Source organism: Sarcophilus harrisii, chromosome 1, assembly GCF_902635505.1.
Source record: "Sarcophilus harrisii chromosome 1, mSarHar1.11, whole genome shotgun sequence".
Lineage (NCBI taxonomy): Eukaryota > Metazoa > Chordata > Mammalia > Dasyuromorphia > Dasyuridae > Sarcophilus > Sarcophilus harrisii.
In genome coordinates, this window is record NC_045426.1 from 250401365 (window position 1) to 250418096 (window position 16732).

Here is a 16732-nt window from a genome sequence, read left to right on the forward strand (position 1 = left end):
ATCAGTTCATGTAAATTTTTCCAGGCCTTTCTAAAATCAACTTGTTCATCATTATTTTTATAGAAAAATAATATTCCATTACATTCATATACCATAACTTATTCAGCCATTCCCCAGTTGATGAACATTAGTATATATTTTCTAGATTCTTTCTGTCATTATATGAATCATTAAATTGGGTAACATTCATTTGATTTATATCATTAAATTGCTCTCACAATATTCCAGACCAGGTTACATAAAATTCCTTCTTAAACTTTGCTAATTTCTCATGCCTCTCATGGAAGAAGCTTCTTCTATGATTCCTTGGAAGGTTCTTTTCATCATATCCCAAATAAATGTCCCAAGGAAACAGTATGGTAATTTGACAAGTGGATTCTTTGATATCACTCAATAGGAAAGACATAAATAATCAAATCTCATTTCTCTTTCTCATAAACAGTAATAGATATTAAGCAGTAAGTAGTCAGATGACAAACTTTTTAAAGTGCTTTCTATGTTCCAAATCCTGTGCTAAATGCTGAGAATACAAAGAAAGACCAACACAGTTCTTGCTCTCAAGAACCTGTGACTTCTACACATTCTGTTGTGGAGGAATCTCAACACAAATCTTATCTACATCCTAAAAGATTTTTAGAGCACAGAAAATGTCTTGGTTTTAAAAGGTCTTAAATGCTATCCTTGATAAAGATGAAGGAATATTGGATTTGTAAGGAGAGGAAGTAGTTTCCAATTACTCTTTGTTACTGCCTACTTGACCTTTTAACATCACTTGGCCTGAATTTCCTTACCTGAAAAATGAGGTTTTAACTTTATAGAGTCTTTATAGAAGTCCCTTCCAGCTGAAAAACTATGTGCCTACAATCTTCCTATATCTTTGACTTCTCTGTTTCCACATCTTCTTTCCAGTCTCTTAAATTATGATTCTTTAGTTTAAAGCCCTGTTAAAATATAAGTATTCTTAGGAGAAAATAAATGCTTTAAGTTATTATAAGCCATCAGTATCTCTATGTGAGCTTTAAATCTTTTCTCAAAAATTTTCCCCTGCACTGAGGATGGGCTGCTACTATAGTGAAACCCATCGATTTTGCCCTTTTCACAATTCCCTCTGATCAGGTCTCCTGCTTTCTTGCCTTTTTTTTCCCCTACTCTTCTAGTGGGGCATATGGTTCTCTTTTGTGTGGTAACTCATCTGTTTGAATTTTAATTTTTCCTCGGGCCAGTCTCTCATCCTAGTGGTACAGAAATATCAGCTTCTGTGATTATATTCCAATTCTCAAGGTAATTGTGATCTTATGGATAACAAATCAATTATTTTTTCTCCAAAGACATAGACTGCAACTCATCCCTATCTCCTTATCCTAAGAAAATCTCATTTATGCTCTTCTAAAAATTCATTGAAGGGGGTACTTCCAAAAATCTGGGGGCCTATCTCACTTTTTCTAAACATTCCATAGAAATCCATGAAACTTTCAGTATATACATTGTATCACACTTTTACTATACACCATCATTTTTCCCCCTCAGACAGTTTTCTCTGATGATACTCTTTACACCAAATTCTTTATAATTCTAATTTTGTAATGTGCTGCAGCTATCTTATGTCAACCATGATTATTGTCTGTGAAAAAAATGAATCTTTTCTATAATGCTCTAGATTTGTGGCCAAAATCTTCAAGAAGGGGGTGATCCCCCCCTTCACCATAGAGACAGAAGAAAATGAATAGCTTTCAGAAAACAATATTTATGGATAAATTTCTCTTCCAGAGAATATTGTCATACTATATCATAATAAGAAAAGAGATACTTGAAAGGAAATTATTATTTTAATTATCTTCAGTATTGAATGCCCACATTATGGGGTACCACTATGAGGGTAAGCCACACAAGGCTGGATGAGCACAGCCTTTAGGTAACATGGTACTATTGCTATGATTCCATCACAAATTTGCTTTTAGATTTTTGGTCTTCCGAATTGTAACCAAAAGCTACCTACAGATATATTTCTCTGTTCTGACAAATAGTCCTCTCTGACAAATAAAATGGGTTGTGGAATTATTCTTTTCTTTCTTTATTTTTGCCTGTTGGCTTTACAGATTAGGTCTGGGTTTAAGGCACCTGTAAATCTTTTCCCCCAAAAGGGACAGACTACCACTCTGTATGCAAATGATATACTTACTTGCCTTAAAATTTTAAGCTTGACTTTGGATTGACCTCACACTTTATCCCTCAGTGGTGCTCCATAGAGGGCTATTTATAATACCTGTGGACATTGTGTATTGTACCAGAGGGAGATTTCTTCATCAGTAGATGAATAGCAGAAACCTGAGGAGACTAGACCACAGCAAATATATGCAAAAGACAGATTGAATCTGATTTATTTAGCCGTCTATTATGTACTATACTTTCTTTGCTTGCTCTCTCTCTCAAGTACTAGAAATGGCATTATTTTCTGTAACAGTAAAGTATTAAATTAGAAAAGAAAACATACTAGGTATCAGTTGATTTAAAAAAAAGATTTTGATGTCATTTTTTACTTCTTAAATAGAGAATATTCTCAAGGATGTCTTCAATAATCTTTATTGTGACTTTCCCAAATGAAGTAAAGTTGCAAAAATCATATTCACATCAAAAGATCTTGGTTCCAAATATATGCCATAGTGCATGTCAATTTATAGCCTTCTCAAAGGCTCTCCTTTTTGGTTTTTAACCTCTTTTTCACAATGCATTAAAATTAGAATAGACTGAGCAGAACATTGACCTGGGATGAAATATGGATTTTTTTAAAATGCTTTTCTCTGCCTCAAATCTTATTAAGGTTTTTGAAAATAAGATCACTTCACTTAAAAATGCCAGAGAAGCCCAAAGTATGAAATTGCTAGAGATTAACCTACCTCTTCTTATTCTAAAGCAGGCCTATTCTCCTTCCCAGTTTTCAAGATTTATTGGATCCCATTGTTTCTGGGCCACTTTTTTCCTCCTTAAAGCAATATTACATTATCTGTCCTGTGGCTGGGTATTTATGGATTGTTTGAGAACACTAATATTCTCCTGCTTCTGTGGAGGCTTCTGTGTCCTAAAGGCAATGAAATGTCTTTTTTTCCAGCTTCATGACTAGATATAATCAGAATAAAATTAGAAATTGTGTGAACCTGGGTGTAATTGTGGATTTAGAGAAGTTGTCTCCCTAAATCTCCCTTCCCTGGACTTTTTCTTCTTTTGTGACTTCCTCTGCTCATGCATATCACAACTTAGGTGCCCAAAAGCATTCTTATCTTCTCCCAGTAAAGCCTGTAGTCAGGAATGATGTAAGTTGTTTTCACTTCAATGTGGATGTAAATTCATGTGTTACCTTTCCCAGTAGTTGCAATTTACTTCTTCCTTCACCCATATCTAATTATAGTATGAAATGTTTTCTCTTCTTTTAAAATAATTCTAGGCATCATTGCACAGAAGGATTTAGCAGAAACCCTCTTCCCTTTTTATTTCATAACTTCTTTTCCACATTTCATTGACAATTGCATAGTATTAAAAATTTAGAATTTACAGACAAGAACATTGGTCTGATATGAAGTATGTATTTATTTTAATCATTCTGTCTGACTCAGATTTTATTAAGTTTCTTGAGAATAAACTTACCTCACTTAAAATTTTAGTACAAAAAATGTAAAGTTTTGTACTTGGGTCCAAAAAGATCTATGTCATAAGTACAAGATAGAAGAAATAGGGGGAGAAAGCAGTTTATCTGGAAAAAAAAGAAACAGTCTGTGAGAATTTTATTGGATTGTAAACTCAAAAAAGGTGATAGTGTTGTTGTCCTCTGCTTTGGTCAGATCACATCTGAAAATTAAGTTCTGATCTGAGCCCTACATTGAAGAATGGACATGGATAAACTACAGATTTCCAGGGAAAGTCTGCTAGAATGGTAAAATGACTTGAGATCATGTCATTTAAGAATTGGAAGAGAATGCATAGTTCAATAAAAATAGGAAACATAAGGAAAACATGACAAACTGTCTTAAGCTATTTGAGAGATTACTCTTCTTTTGCTTGGTGATAGAAGGCAGATGAAGAAATAATGGGCAGGAGTTCAAAAAGGCAAAGTCAGGCTTAATGCTAGGGAAAAATTCTCTCCTTAACAATTAGAATTCTTCAAAAATAGAATAGATTACTAGGGAAGGTAAGGGTTTTCCCTTCATTGGAGGTTTTTAAGTAAAGTACAGATGAAAGCTTTTGCAGGTATACTATAAAAGAAATTCATTTTTAAGTATGGGTTGGACTAGATGGCTTCTTAGGTCACTTTCAAGATTGGGTGATTCAGTGCCAATGAAATCACATCAAATGAGAATATACCTACTGCATTTATTCATTAGGCTGATTGCAAACTCAACAGCACCAGATCTGGCACTGGAAGGAACCCAAAGCCACCTTTGGAGAGCCAATCCAGATACTGGCTTCATCTAAGTTGTCATCCCTTTTCCTTTAGAGCTGGGGTCTTGTCTCCAATTTCTTTTGTATGTTTCCATCAAATATAATTGAGCATTAGGTATTCAATAAGTATTGCTAACTGACTTAAAATTTGATCATTTTTATTGAATGAATTTGGGCAGGGAGATTTGCAGGGAAGAAAATCTTGGAGCAAGTAAGTATTTAAGAAGCACATATCTTCGAATTCATAAAGGTTCAAATTAAAGAATTCCTGGCTGCATATAACTCTATCCCCTTAGAATAATAGTTCACATTAGATAGTGCCTTAAAGCTTACAAAGTACTTTTCACACATCTCAATTGAATCTCACAAAAATCCTGTTAGGAAGGTGCTAGTATTATCATCATTCATAATGAGGAAATAGAGGTTCAGAAAAGTTGAATGTCTTTTTCTGTGGCACAGACATAAGTTTTAGAGGTGCCATTTGAAATCAGGTCTCCTTGACTTTAAGACCTGTACTCTGTCCACTAGAACACATTGTCTCTTTAAAAAGAAAGAAAGAAAGAAAGAAAGAAAGAAAGAAAGAAAGAAAGAAAGAAAGAAAGAAAGAAAGAAAGAAAGAAAGAAAGAAAAGTATCACTAACGGAAGAAAAATCATGCTAGTCAAAGAACCTTGGTTTCTTTCATTTGCTGAAGGATTTTAAAATAACTTTTTAGTGCAATATACAATTACAAACAACATGAGTAAAGTGTAATTATAGAAAAGATATTAACTATCTTATGAATCAAGGAAGAAAAGAATCACAGAATTTCAGAGCTGAAAGAAAGCTCAGTGTATTTGATGGAGAAGGTAGCACAATGGATAGAACACTGAGCTGAGAGTCAGGAAGGTTTCATTTCAAAAACAGTCTTGTCCACTTAATAAGTGTATGACCCTGGGCAAAACACATAGATAGTAAGTTCAGTGAATTCTTGTGGGCTTGAGGTTCTTATCACAATAGTAGTTGTAGTCTGCTCTCTTTCTGATCTGGGCCAATTCTTCCAACATTACTTAGATATTTAGATGACTCTCCTACTAGGGGCTCACCATACTGGTGTTAGATGCAGTGCAGACATCACTGGTTTAGCTCATTACATCTCAGAACTCCTGAACTCAAGCTATCCACTAGTTGCAGCCATCCCAGCAGCAGGGATTATGGGTGTGTGCCAGCATAACCAGAAAATCTAAGTGACTGTACAGTGGATAGAGCTTTGGATTGGATTGGAATAAGGAAATAAAGAGTTAATGGTTGTTACTAATATCTTTTGGAGAAAGTCATAATGGTTATGGGGTTGACTTGAAATCAACTTTTTGGGGGTTCGATTCCTTCCTTTCTTGTTTGCTTTAAGCTTTAATGAAAACTGGTTGCTCAAATATATGGTATGGGGGAGGGCAACCATAGAGTCATTCGATATTAGTAGTCATAAGTTCTATGGAAGAAACTTCTCGTTTTGATGCAAAAGCCTCTCAGATAATGAAGAGAATTAAGATGACGGCTGTAAGAGAGATGAAGTAGCCAAATGAAGTTAGTATGTTTCTAAAAATCCAACTTCAGTCATTTACAAACTGTTTGACCTTGGATAAACCTGTAATTTCCTCAATTGTAAAATGAGAAAAATAACATGTATCTCAAAGAGTTATTGTAAGGATCAAATGAGATGGTATTTGTAAAGCTCTTAATGCAATGTCTAGCATATGATAGGAACTATATAAATGCATATTCTTAACAAAACAAAACAAAACAAAAAACAAAAAGATGACTGCTCTGGTCAGATTGTGTTCCCAAACAGAACACAATCTGACCAAAGCAGTCATCTTTTTGTTTCTGAATGATATCCCTCTCTGAAAGCAGCAAATGAACACGTTAACTTTTATTGTTGGGATTCTCTCTCTCTCTAATATGATAGAATCATAGAGTTAAAGCTGGAAGACTCTTTAAAAGGCATCTAGTCCAGTCCACTCATTTTACAGATGAGGAAACTGAGCTTCAGAGAGGTTAAGTGAGTTGCCCGTGGTCACCCAGTCAGTTAAGTGTTAGTGTCAGGATTTGAACCAGCTCTTTCCAACTTCAGGTCTAGTATTCTATTCATTAAAAGACTAGATAGACTTTCATCAGTTTTAAATGATTTAATTGAAGCCTACAGTCTGGTATAACTATGGAAAGCACCTTTCTTCCTTCCAGACTTTATGATACTATAAAATGATTCAAGATGACTTTTTTTCTTTCTTAGGAATGCTGTGATTCCTCAGGAGACTTTGAACTAAAGTTGGGACATATCATTCCAGCAGCCCAAATGGATGTCCCTGTTCCCAAAACTGTCTAAAATACTGTTTTTATGTGCACTGTGGCTTGAGATTTGGGAGGATTTGGTTGTTGTTGTTTCACTGAAATATACTTACAAAAGATTCATAATGCCTACTGCCCATAATTCAAAGTTTTGTCAAAATCAAGTGAAAAAAAGAAATCTATGTAAATAAGACTTAACCTACTGTATATCTCTGAGTTGTGCTTTCCATGGCACAAAATCTGTGGACTTGAGAATTAATTAGTGAATAGAGGTCTTTGCTGGTTCTCACCCTTTGATTTCCCCACAGGTGCTTGTTTATTTTTAAGGTAACCATCCAAACTATTTCCCTAGATTTGATAACACTGCCAATCTGTTATTGTCTATTTAATTTGGTTTGAAATAGACAAAAGTCATTAAGTTTTATCAAAAGAGACATTACCATTTAAAACTGCTTTTCCATTTGCCTTTAAGGGAACAATGGTGTTGTCAAAGGGAAGAAAAGAGGATGAGAAGTTTGTATGCTTTTAGAAAACACTAGAGCATCTATCAATCTAATTCATCTTCAAGTCTGGGGGCAGTTAGCCTTAACAAATATTTATAAGATATTTACCTTGTGTTGGACATTGTGCTAAGTGCCAGCTAGATTTAAAGGATCAGGTGGGTTCCCATTTGTTCACTAACTAATCAGCATAGCTTAGTGTTGTTTTGACTGATCAATTGAAAGAGGGCAGGATCTGAGGAAAAGCTCCAAATTAAGATAGTTGTGGAAGAAATAAAAATCACCATACTTAACCCCTAGGACTCTGCTCTTTGTGATGGTAATGAAAGTGAATGAGTATTAAAATTAAAAATAAGAATGCTATAAATGATGACAAATTAGAAGTATCTTTCAGATTTTGTGACACACTGACTCTTTCTAAATTTAGTTCCAAATTGATGATGAAGCAGTAGGTGTTAAGCTGTTTTGAAATTTAAAATATTTCCATTTTGAAGTAGTTACAAGGAGTCAGCATATTTGATCAGGGACTTAAAGGGAAAAGAAAGCTGAATTTTAAATGTTGGGTTTTGATTTGTACCATCTATGATATCTTTTCTTTTGCATTTTCAAGCAACAGACTTCTTTGAAGTGGTAAGGTTTTGAGTATAAATGGGATCTTACATTTTGTGTATTCTTTCCCCTATAGCACTCATAACTCTCCCCACCACTGGTCCCACTCCCAGTTATAAGAAAAGAAAACCCAAAGAAAACCAAGCTTTTTACTTCCTTTCATACACATGCAGGGATATTGTAGTCAGTTATTGGCCTGAACATTATTTTCCCCTTTCTTTTTCAATTTACTATCTCATTATAGGGATTGATAATGATACTGGCATCTGGGTGACTATTGTGTATATAATTCCTTTCAACTGTGGCTTGTAGCTGATGATAAAATTTTTACCTTCCCTTTAGGGGGATTTTTGCAGTCAGGCATTCTTACTCTTCTTAATATACCAGAGTAAGGATGGACTTTATGTTTCTGCTTCTTTCATTTCACATAAATCTTTCCTTATAACTCTTCCTGTTTTTAAGTTTTTATTGTTGTACTAAGAAAGAAACATAAAGTACAATTGTACTTCCTCTCTTCCTACTCTTCAAAACCATCCCAAACTCAGAAAGGAGAGGCCAAAAGGAAAAGATGTAGCAACAAGAAGGAAGATTATAGAACCATAAATCTAGAGCTGGAAATACTTTATTAGAGATGTAATCCAAAACCTCCATTTTACAAATAGGGAAACTGAGGCCCAGGGAGATTAATTAATTTACTTAATTGAGCAAAGTCATATAGGTAATAAGCATCAGAGTCAGAATTTGAACCCAAATCTTTTATCTCCAGGACCAGAGTGTTTTTTTTTCCATTGAATAATATCAATAAGAATCCTTTGAACCCCTATTTAATAGGTTTAAAAAATTCAATCTAGACAGGGTAATTGTTTTGTTATGAGCCAAATTTGGATAGGGGGCAAGATTTGAAACTAGATTCTCTGATTCTAAATCTAGCACTTGTTCCACTGTGTTGTTGTTTAGTAGTTTTCAGTCGTTTGATTTTACATGACCCCATTTGGTGTTCTCTTGGTAAAGATCCTTAGATGCTCTTGTTCCATGTTGCTTAACAAGAATCAGAAGGTCATAGAACTTATGCATCTGGAAGAAACTTTGGAGTTTACTTCTGTTCCTGTCATTTAACAAGGCAACTGAAGCCAAGGGAAGCTATTCATTTCCTACTACTACTAGTTATTGGTAGATTCCGAATTAAAACTCAGAGCTCCTGACACCTTCAATGTTTTTTCCCATTATGTCAAATGAAAACTTTCAGGCACAAGTTAGTCCATCATGTAAAATGTACTGATAAACTAGATTTTTTTGACTAGCCACTATTTCTAGGAATGGGTGAAAGTGTCAAAGAAAGACATTTTAAAATATCTTCAAACTGATTATGCAACTGTTTTCTTTGTCTTTCTGAAGGTAGTAGTAGTAGGGGATGGGTTCATTTCTGTATCCTGAAGAATATGTAGTAAAACATTTTTGTAAGTAGTCCATAAAAGCAAAAAATTGATTTGTCTTACTAAATTTACATTGGTTGCCTATAGGCATAAAGGACTTGTGATTGCATAGATAGAGAGCTTGGGATAGAGAGCTATGCTTATAAGGAGATAGTCCTGACTGTCATATCCCAGAATGTTATGTATTGGATGAATATGACTTTATGATACTGGAAAGTTTTGAAAGAGAGTTGAGAAGGAAAAGGTGTAGTCTTTTTACCCACTGCTTTTTACCCAAGTTGGGCCTGTTTCAGGTAGACCCAACAGCAACTTTTCCAACAGAAGAAGGGAGGGCAGGGGAGTATAGGAGAAAGGAAAATAGGGGAAATACAGGGTTCAAAATTCTTCTTTGTATTTGCTGTGTGCATGGTCCAGGGGTCCTCAAACTTTTTAAATAGAGGGCTAATTCACTGTCCCTCAGTTTGGAGAGCCAGACTATAGTAAAAACAAAAACTTTGTTTTGTGGGCCTTTAAATAAAGAAACTTCATAGCCCTGGGTGAGGGGGATAAACGTCCTCAGCTGCCACATCTGGCCTGCGGGCTGTAGTTTGAGGACCCCTGGTAGCTATTCATTTCACTTTTCTGAGTTTCACTTTGTTTACCTGTAAAATGAGCATAACAGTGCCTGGAATACTTACCTTACAGGGCTACTATAAGGCTGAAATGAGACATATGCATATAATATTTTGCAGTCCTTAAAACACTATAGTGACAGTTGTAAATGTTACAATTATTAATATTATAATAATGTAAATGTTGTAATTATTAATAACACCCATCAACTTATCTCTATGTACTTTGTCTCTGTCTCTGTCTGTATCTTTTTCTTTTTTTTCTCTCTTCCCCTTCCCTCCTTTCCTCCCTCCCTCCCTTTTTCCTTCTCTTCCTCCCTTCCTCCTTTTCTTCCTCTTCCCTTCCCATCATCTTCTTCCCTTTCCTTCCCCTTCTTTTTCCTCCCCTTCCTTTCTCTCTCTCCATCCTTTCTTTTATCCCTCCTTTCCCTTTCCCTTTCCTCCCCCCATTACATTTTATTATTATGCTGCCATCTATGAGAACAAATATTTAAAATTGATACACTTCTCTGTTTCAAGGAACTCAGTTTAAATTTAATTTAATTCAATCCTTCTTTAACAAAACTTAGGTTTTTTTTCTTAACCTTTCAAGGCAGCCACAGCCAACATGGTAAAGGACCTTATATACAATAAGTATGCAATATCTCTTTTCAAAATTGGATTGAACTTAAAGTTTGTTTTCTTCTATCATATTCTATAGTCTATTCTTATAATCACTATATTATATACTTTCTACTATAAGCTTCAAGATGACAGAAACTGGGTTTAATTCACCCTTCCTTCCAAGGTTACCATAGGGCTCTATACGTAGTAGACACTTCATAAACATTTGATGAATGCCTGAATGCCAGAGCACTTGAAAATCCTTGGCCTCTGGACTATCTAGTTATAATATTCTTGCTTCTGGCTTTTTTAGACTTATGAAAGTAGCCAGTTTCCTGAGAGATAAGTTACTTGAGGATCATGTGAGTATCCATACCTGGTTGCTCTAAGGACCTTTATCAAAAGGACTATTTTATCAATAACTGCAAAAGAGATAGTTGATATGATGGCGTCTTCTCTCTTCCTACAAATAGAAATTGTGTGAGCTTGACATTGGAGGGAGGATTTAGGGCCAGATTTCTTTCAAATCCTGGCAAGGAATAGTGAATGCAGATGCACAGAAAATTTTCCCTGCCTCTCATAAAACTCCAGCTTTCACAATGGACTTGCTTTAAGAAACCTTTGAACTTTCTCCAGAGACTGTATCTTAAAAGCACTAATCCAGGAGCACAGAAAACCAACCTATAGCTAATGAATCTGGCTTAGCATTCCTCCTGAGCAACATTTGGGAAATGATGTCCATAAGATTTTATTATTACTGATCACCCTGTACTCTTTCTAGAGTATTTGTCGACAAACAGCTCCAGTAAAAGACCTTCTAATAAGCCCCATGTGTCCTTCAGATTCATTGCCATGGAACTGCAATCTTCTTTGAAGATAATGTAGTTTGGTAGTTCAATGGGCTGCTCCTTTAAACAGAGGCTATCAGAAATAAAGAAAAAAAATCCTACCCTCTTGACTAGTATTATAGGCCTGACTTCAATCCATAAAACTCAGAGGCTGATGATATTTTTTTCCCATTTTGTCTCTATGTTCTAATGAATGCCTATTTACAGAAAGCTCACCAGGATCATGATGATTTGTGTTCTTACCAACCACCTGATAGAAGAAAAAATTGAAGGGGGCATTTAGTTTAGAAAGGAGAAAAAGGGGTGATGTTCTTTTTGACTTTTTAAGAAGTTTCCAATGTGTTCTGTCTTTTCCCAGAGGGCAAAACTATGTAAGGTCAATTGGTATAAATTATAAAAAGTTAGATTTGATTTTCTAATAATTAAATTTATTCAAAAATGAAATATTCTAAAGAGCGTGGGAAGAAAAACACTGCATTTTGCTTCAGAAGAGTAGGTATGAGTTCCAACTCTGCTACTTATTAGCTGTCTAAGCTTAAACAAATTATTTTTCTTCTCTGAAATTCCTTTACCCTTCTATAAAAAGAATGGGTAAGTAGCCCAATGGGATAAAGCACTGGACATGGAGTCAAGAAGTTATTATTTAGTCATTTCTGTTGTCTCTGGCTTTTCATGACCATATTTGGGATTTTCTTGGCAAAGATACTGGAGTGGTTTGTCAATTCCTTCTCCTGGTCATTTTACAAATGGGGAAACTGAGGCATATGGGGTTAAATGATTTGCCCAGAGTCACACAACTGTTAAGTGTCTGAGGTCACATTGGAATTCAAGTTTTTCTGATTCCGGGTCCAGTGTTTTATTCACTGTAGCACATACATACATAATGCATTTATTTATTTATATACACCCATTTATACATAAAACATACTATATGTGTATGAATATATGTATATGTGCATACACACATACATATAAATGTATATATGTATAAACCCATGCATACATATTAAATATTTGTGTGCATAGGTATGAAAACATGACTATATGTTTTTATTTTCTCTCATTCCTTTTTTATGACCCATAATTTTCCAGTAATTAAAAAAATATATCCTTACCTATTCTCATTTTTGCATTGAAGTGATTGTGTATCCTTGTATATTTTGATTTAATGTGAAAGTTCTTGCTAAGAAATCTGAATTCAAGTCCAGCTTCAGATACTTCCTAGCTGTGTCTCTGGATTAGTCACTTTACCTCCAATTACTTCAGTTTCTTCAACAATAAAATGGAGATAATAATAGCTAGGTAGGAAGCTAGGAAGCACAGTAGATAAGAGTATCAAGCCTGGAGTCAGGAAGACTCATCTCTCTAAGTACAAACTTACTACCTGTATATGATTCTGAGTAAATTACACAATCCTGTTTGCCTCAGTTTTCTCATCTGTAAAATGAGCTGGAGAAAGAAATGGGAAACTACTCTGGTATCTTTGCTAAAAACAAAAACAAAAAAACAAATCTCGTCACAAATAGTTAGACATGAATGAAAACAAATGAACAGCAATAAAATAATATTTATAAAGCACTTATCATTGTGTCTGCCACATGCTCATTCCCTCCCTTTTCTTTTTCCCTTAGGTCTCTCCAAGCTCAAATCATGTGATTTGATGAGACCTTGGAAGATAATGAGCTTCACATCAGAAGACATTAAAATAGAAACTGTATATTCATCTGTCAGAGATACAAAAATAGAAACAAAATTCATGTACTAGGTGAGAGTTTGGACTCAGTGATTTATGACATCACTTCCAACTATAAGAGTCTTAAGAGTCTATAAAAAGGGGAAACAAGATTAGAGACAGGAACTTTGTTTTATTGCTAGGTGCATTTTGTGCTTCCAGTTTAAAGGCCTTATCATAATCATAGGATAAGTAAAGGCACGTAGAAGGGAATGAACAGGAAACATGGCTTAGGGGAAACATTCAGAGAGTCAAAGTTCAGAAGTTGTATATGCCAAAGAAACCAATAGAACCCAAGTATTAGAGAGCAGAGGAAGGCAAGAAAGCTAAAATCTCTATAAATACTCAGTATAGGAATTTAAGGGACAGAGCCATATATATGGTGGTTAAATTGCCTGGTTGCATTGTTAGCAATCAGGAGCTGTTATTATTATTATATATTCATATAGATTTTACATTTTACAAAGTGTTTTCACATATGTTTTCATTTGATTCATAGGACCCAAGTAAATGAAAAAAAGCTATTACAAAATCAGAAATGAGGAAAAAATCCAAACTCAATTATTTTTATTCTCCCGTTTTTTCTAGTAAGAACAATCCCAAATGAACCTGGACTTGAGACCTATAGGTGATGATAATTGAAAACAGCTGACTGGGAGGGGAAACAAGGACCAAAAGCAGTCATATTTCTTTAGCAGGGGAATTTCTTTGACAAGTCTCTTCTTTCCCTCTAACATTCCAGGGTATGATACAGTAGAAAGAGTGCCAATTTGAGATTAAGAGAATCTAGGTTCAAATCCTGCCTCTGACATTTGTTATTTGGGTGACCCTGAACAAATTAATTAACCTCCCTGGCCCTCAGTTTCAACATCTGTAAAATTGGTGGATTAGGTTAGGTGATACCTATGATTTCATGATCCTCACAAATTGTCTTGAGCAGGAAATCTAAATGTAGAAATGAGATGTACTAACTTGAACATCATTTTTTATCTCCAGCTTTTTACACATGTACCAATTTTACACATAAATTGTGAAGCAGGTAAAATTCATATTCAACCACCTCTCCTTACAGCAACATACTCCTCTACTTTCATGCCCCCATTCTCATCTTGTTCTCCATTGTCTTTTTACATTCTTATCTTTCATGCTTGGAATGAGTTTCATTCCCTGTATTCTGCCAATAATCTATCTGTTGAAATTCCTTCCTTAAAGGGGCAACTTAGTGATGATGCTTTCTCTAATTCCCTCTTGGAAAACATTGTGTGAATTTTAAAGTGCTACATAAATGTGAGTTGTTATTTTAGAAAAAGCATCTTTCTCAATTGATTAAATATACCTCCAATTAGCAATAGTGTTGGGGTAGTCACTAACCTGCTATCATCTTTTTCTATTTAGCAAGTAGTCAGTTCAATGAATTGAGTGTTGGACTTGAACTCAGGAATATTTAGTTCAAATACAGCCCAGACACTTATTAACAGTGTGCCCCTCCCTTTTGCGGGTTGGCGGGGAGTGAGGCGGCAGCACCATGAAGGCCTCAGGCACCCTGAGAGAGTACAAGGTAGTTGGACGCTGCCTGCCTACTCCCAAGAGTCCAGTGCCCCCTCTTTATCGTATGCGCATCTTTGCTCCTAACCATGTTGTGGCCAAGTCCCGGTTCTGGTACTTTGTTTCCCAGCTGAAAAAGATGAAGAAGTCTTCTGGAGAAATTGTGTACTGCGGCCAGGTCTTTGAAAAGTCCCCACTTAGGGTGAAAAACTTTGGCATCTGGCTGCGCTACGATTCCAGGAGTGGGACCCACAACATGTACAGGGAGTACAAGGACCTGACCACGGCTGGTGCTGTCACTCAGTGCTACCGAGATATGGGTGCCCGTCACCGTGCCAGGGCCCACTCCATCCAGATTATGAAAGTGGAAGAAATTCCTGCCAGCAAATGCCGCCGGCCTGCAGTCAAACAGTTTCACGACTCCAAAATCAAGTTCCCTCTGCCCCACAGAGTCCTGCGTCGCCAGCACAAACCACGCTTCACTACCAAGAGGCCCAACACCTTCTTCTGAACACAGAGTTGAGGAGGCACATATTTTGTTTGGTCTGTTTAAATAAATTTTCCAGTTGGAAAAAAAAAAAAAAAAACAGTGTGCCCCTAACGATGGGCAGAATGATAGTTATCTATCTTCCAGGGCTGCTATGAAGATCAAACAAGATAACAAATGTAAAATACTTTGCAAACCTTAAAATACTATAAAAGTTAGCTATTATTGCTAAGATAGATAAAGTAACTCATTTTTGTAGTTAGGAAAAATTATTAAAATGTGAACTCATTTTCTATAGGTTCTTTGAAAGCACCATCATCACAATACTAATAGCAAATAGTCCAATGGGGATGGTACATGTAACCTCATTCCGATATCATATGATTTTGACCTCCTCTAGTATGTCTCTGTATTTTGAAAGCTTTTTGTTACACACAACTTGGAAATTATGGTAGAATAACAATCATTAAAAATATAGCTCTTAAAGTCAGCATTACATATAGATCTGTGGTAATGATTTAATTCCAATATAGTTTATTGTCTGAGTTTTCAAGTCTATTTTGAAGACTTTATGTGTAATACAGGGATTTTCCCTCTGACAGTCCATGAGGGATTGTCAGCTTTTGACACAGAATTCTGGACACCAAGTCATTTCTTGCTAGATATAGTTACCTATGGTTTTCTCTTAAATAGCTTTTTAAAGGCTTAATGTATCTTGCTTGTGGATAATACCTTTCTACATTAGCTAAATTTGACCTCCAGATTCAAGCTCTACACCTTATTCTTATTATTTTTGTTGCAATCTTATCTTTTTTATGGGGTTCAGATAGAAACTGTTAGAGGTCAAGTTGCTATCCAACTTACTACATTCTTATTGCTAAGATTCTTATATATTTCTTGCTACATTCTTATATATTTCTTGTTCTTTGGACTATTATGCAGGTATATAAAATAACTTTTTTTTTTTTTTAACAATACAAGTATTTGGATGTAACCTCATCTTCTATTGACTTTCTTTGGGACAACTCTAGGAGCAAACTGAATGACAGAGATGACATATATCTCATCCAGCTCCCATATGGTTTTAATTTCTTCCACTAGATTGCTATATTTGGAAAGGATGTTATTTCATGAAGTTTGGAAATTATGAATAGTAGCTATGGGGAAAATCTACTTAAAATGTTGTTCTTAAATTTTTATGGATCAATGTTATATCCAGGCAATTATAGACAACAGTTTTGTCTATGATGATTACCCAGTATGGTTTATTTCCTGAAGTCTTAAGAATATTTTGGTGTTTGTATTTGTAGAATGGCTATTGTCATCTGTTAATTTTTAAAGGACAGTAGATCTTTTGGTATATAATTGTAGCAATATGATCACATCACATTACTAAATGTCATCCATGCATAGTATACTAAATGATTAATATTATATAATTTTTTGATACAACTCCCTCTTTTAGCTGAAAGGCATAAGAAGTTTTATTCTGAAGTGAAGAATTTAAGAGAATGTAGAACTATAACAGTGTGTAGAAGATAGTACAGTTTACATATATATGTATATATGTTGTGCTTGACATAACTAAGTGGCATATTTTAGAGATGGT

The 16732-nt window shown here is 35.1% G+C and overlaps 1 pseudogene across 1 annotated transcript; it reads left to right on the forward strand.

Annotated features, from left to right (window-relative positions):
• Window positions 1-14565: 14565 nt before the first annotated feature.
• On the forward strand, window positions 14566-15225 carry LOC116419438 (annotated as a pseudogene). Its single transcript, XR_004229751.1, has one exon. The product of XR_004229751.1 is annotated as a 60S ribosomal protein L18a pseudogene (transcript).
• The last annotated feature ends 1507 nt before the right edge of the window (window positions 15226-16732 follow it).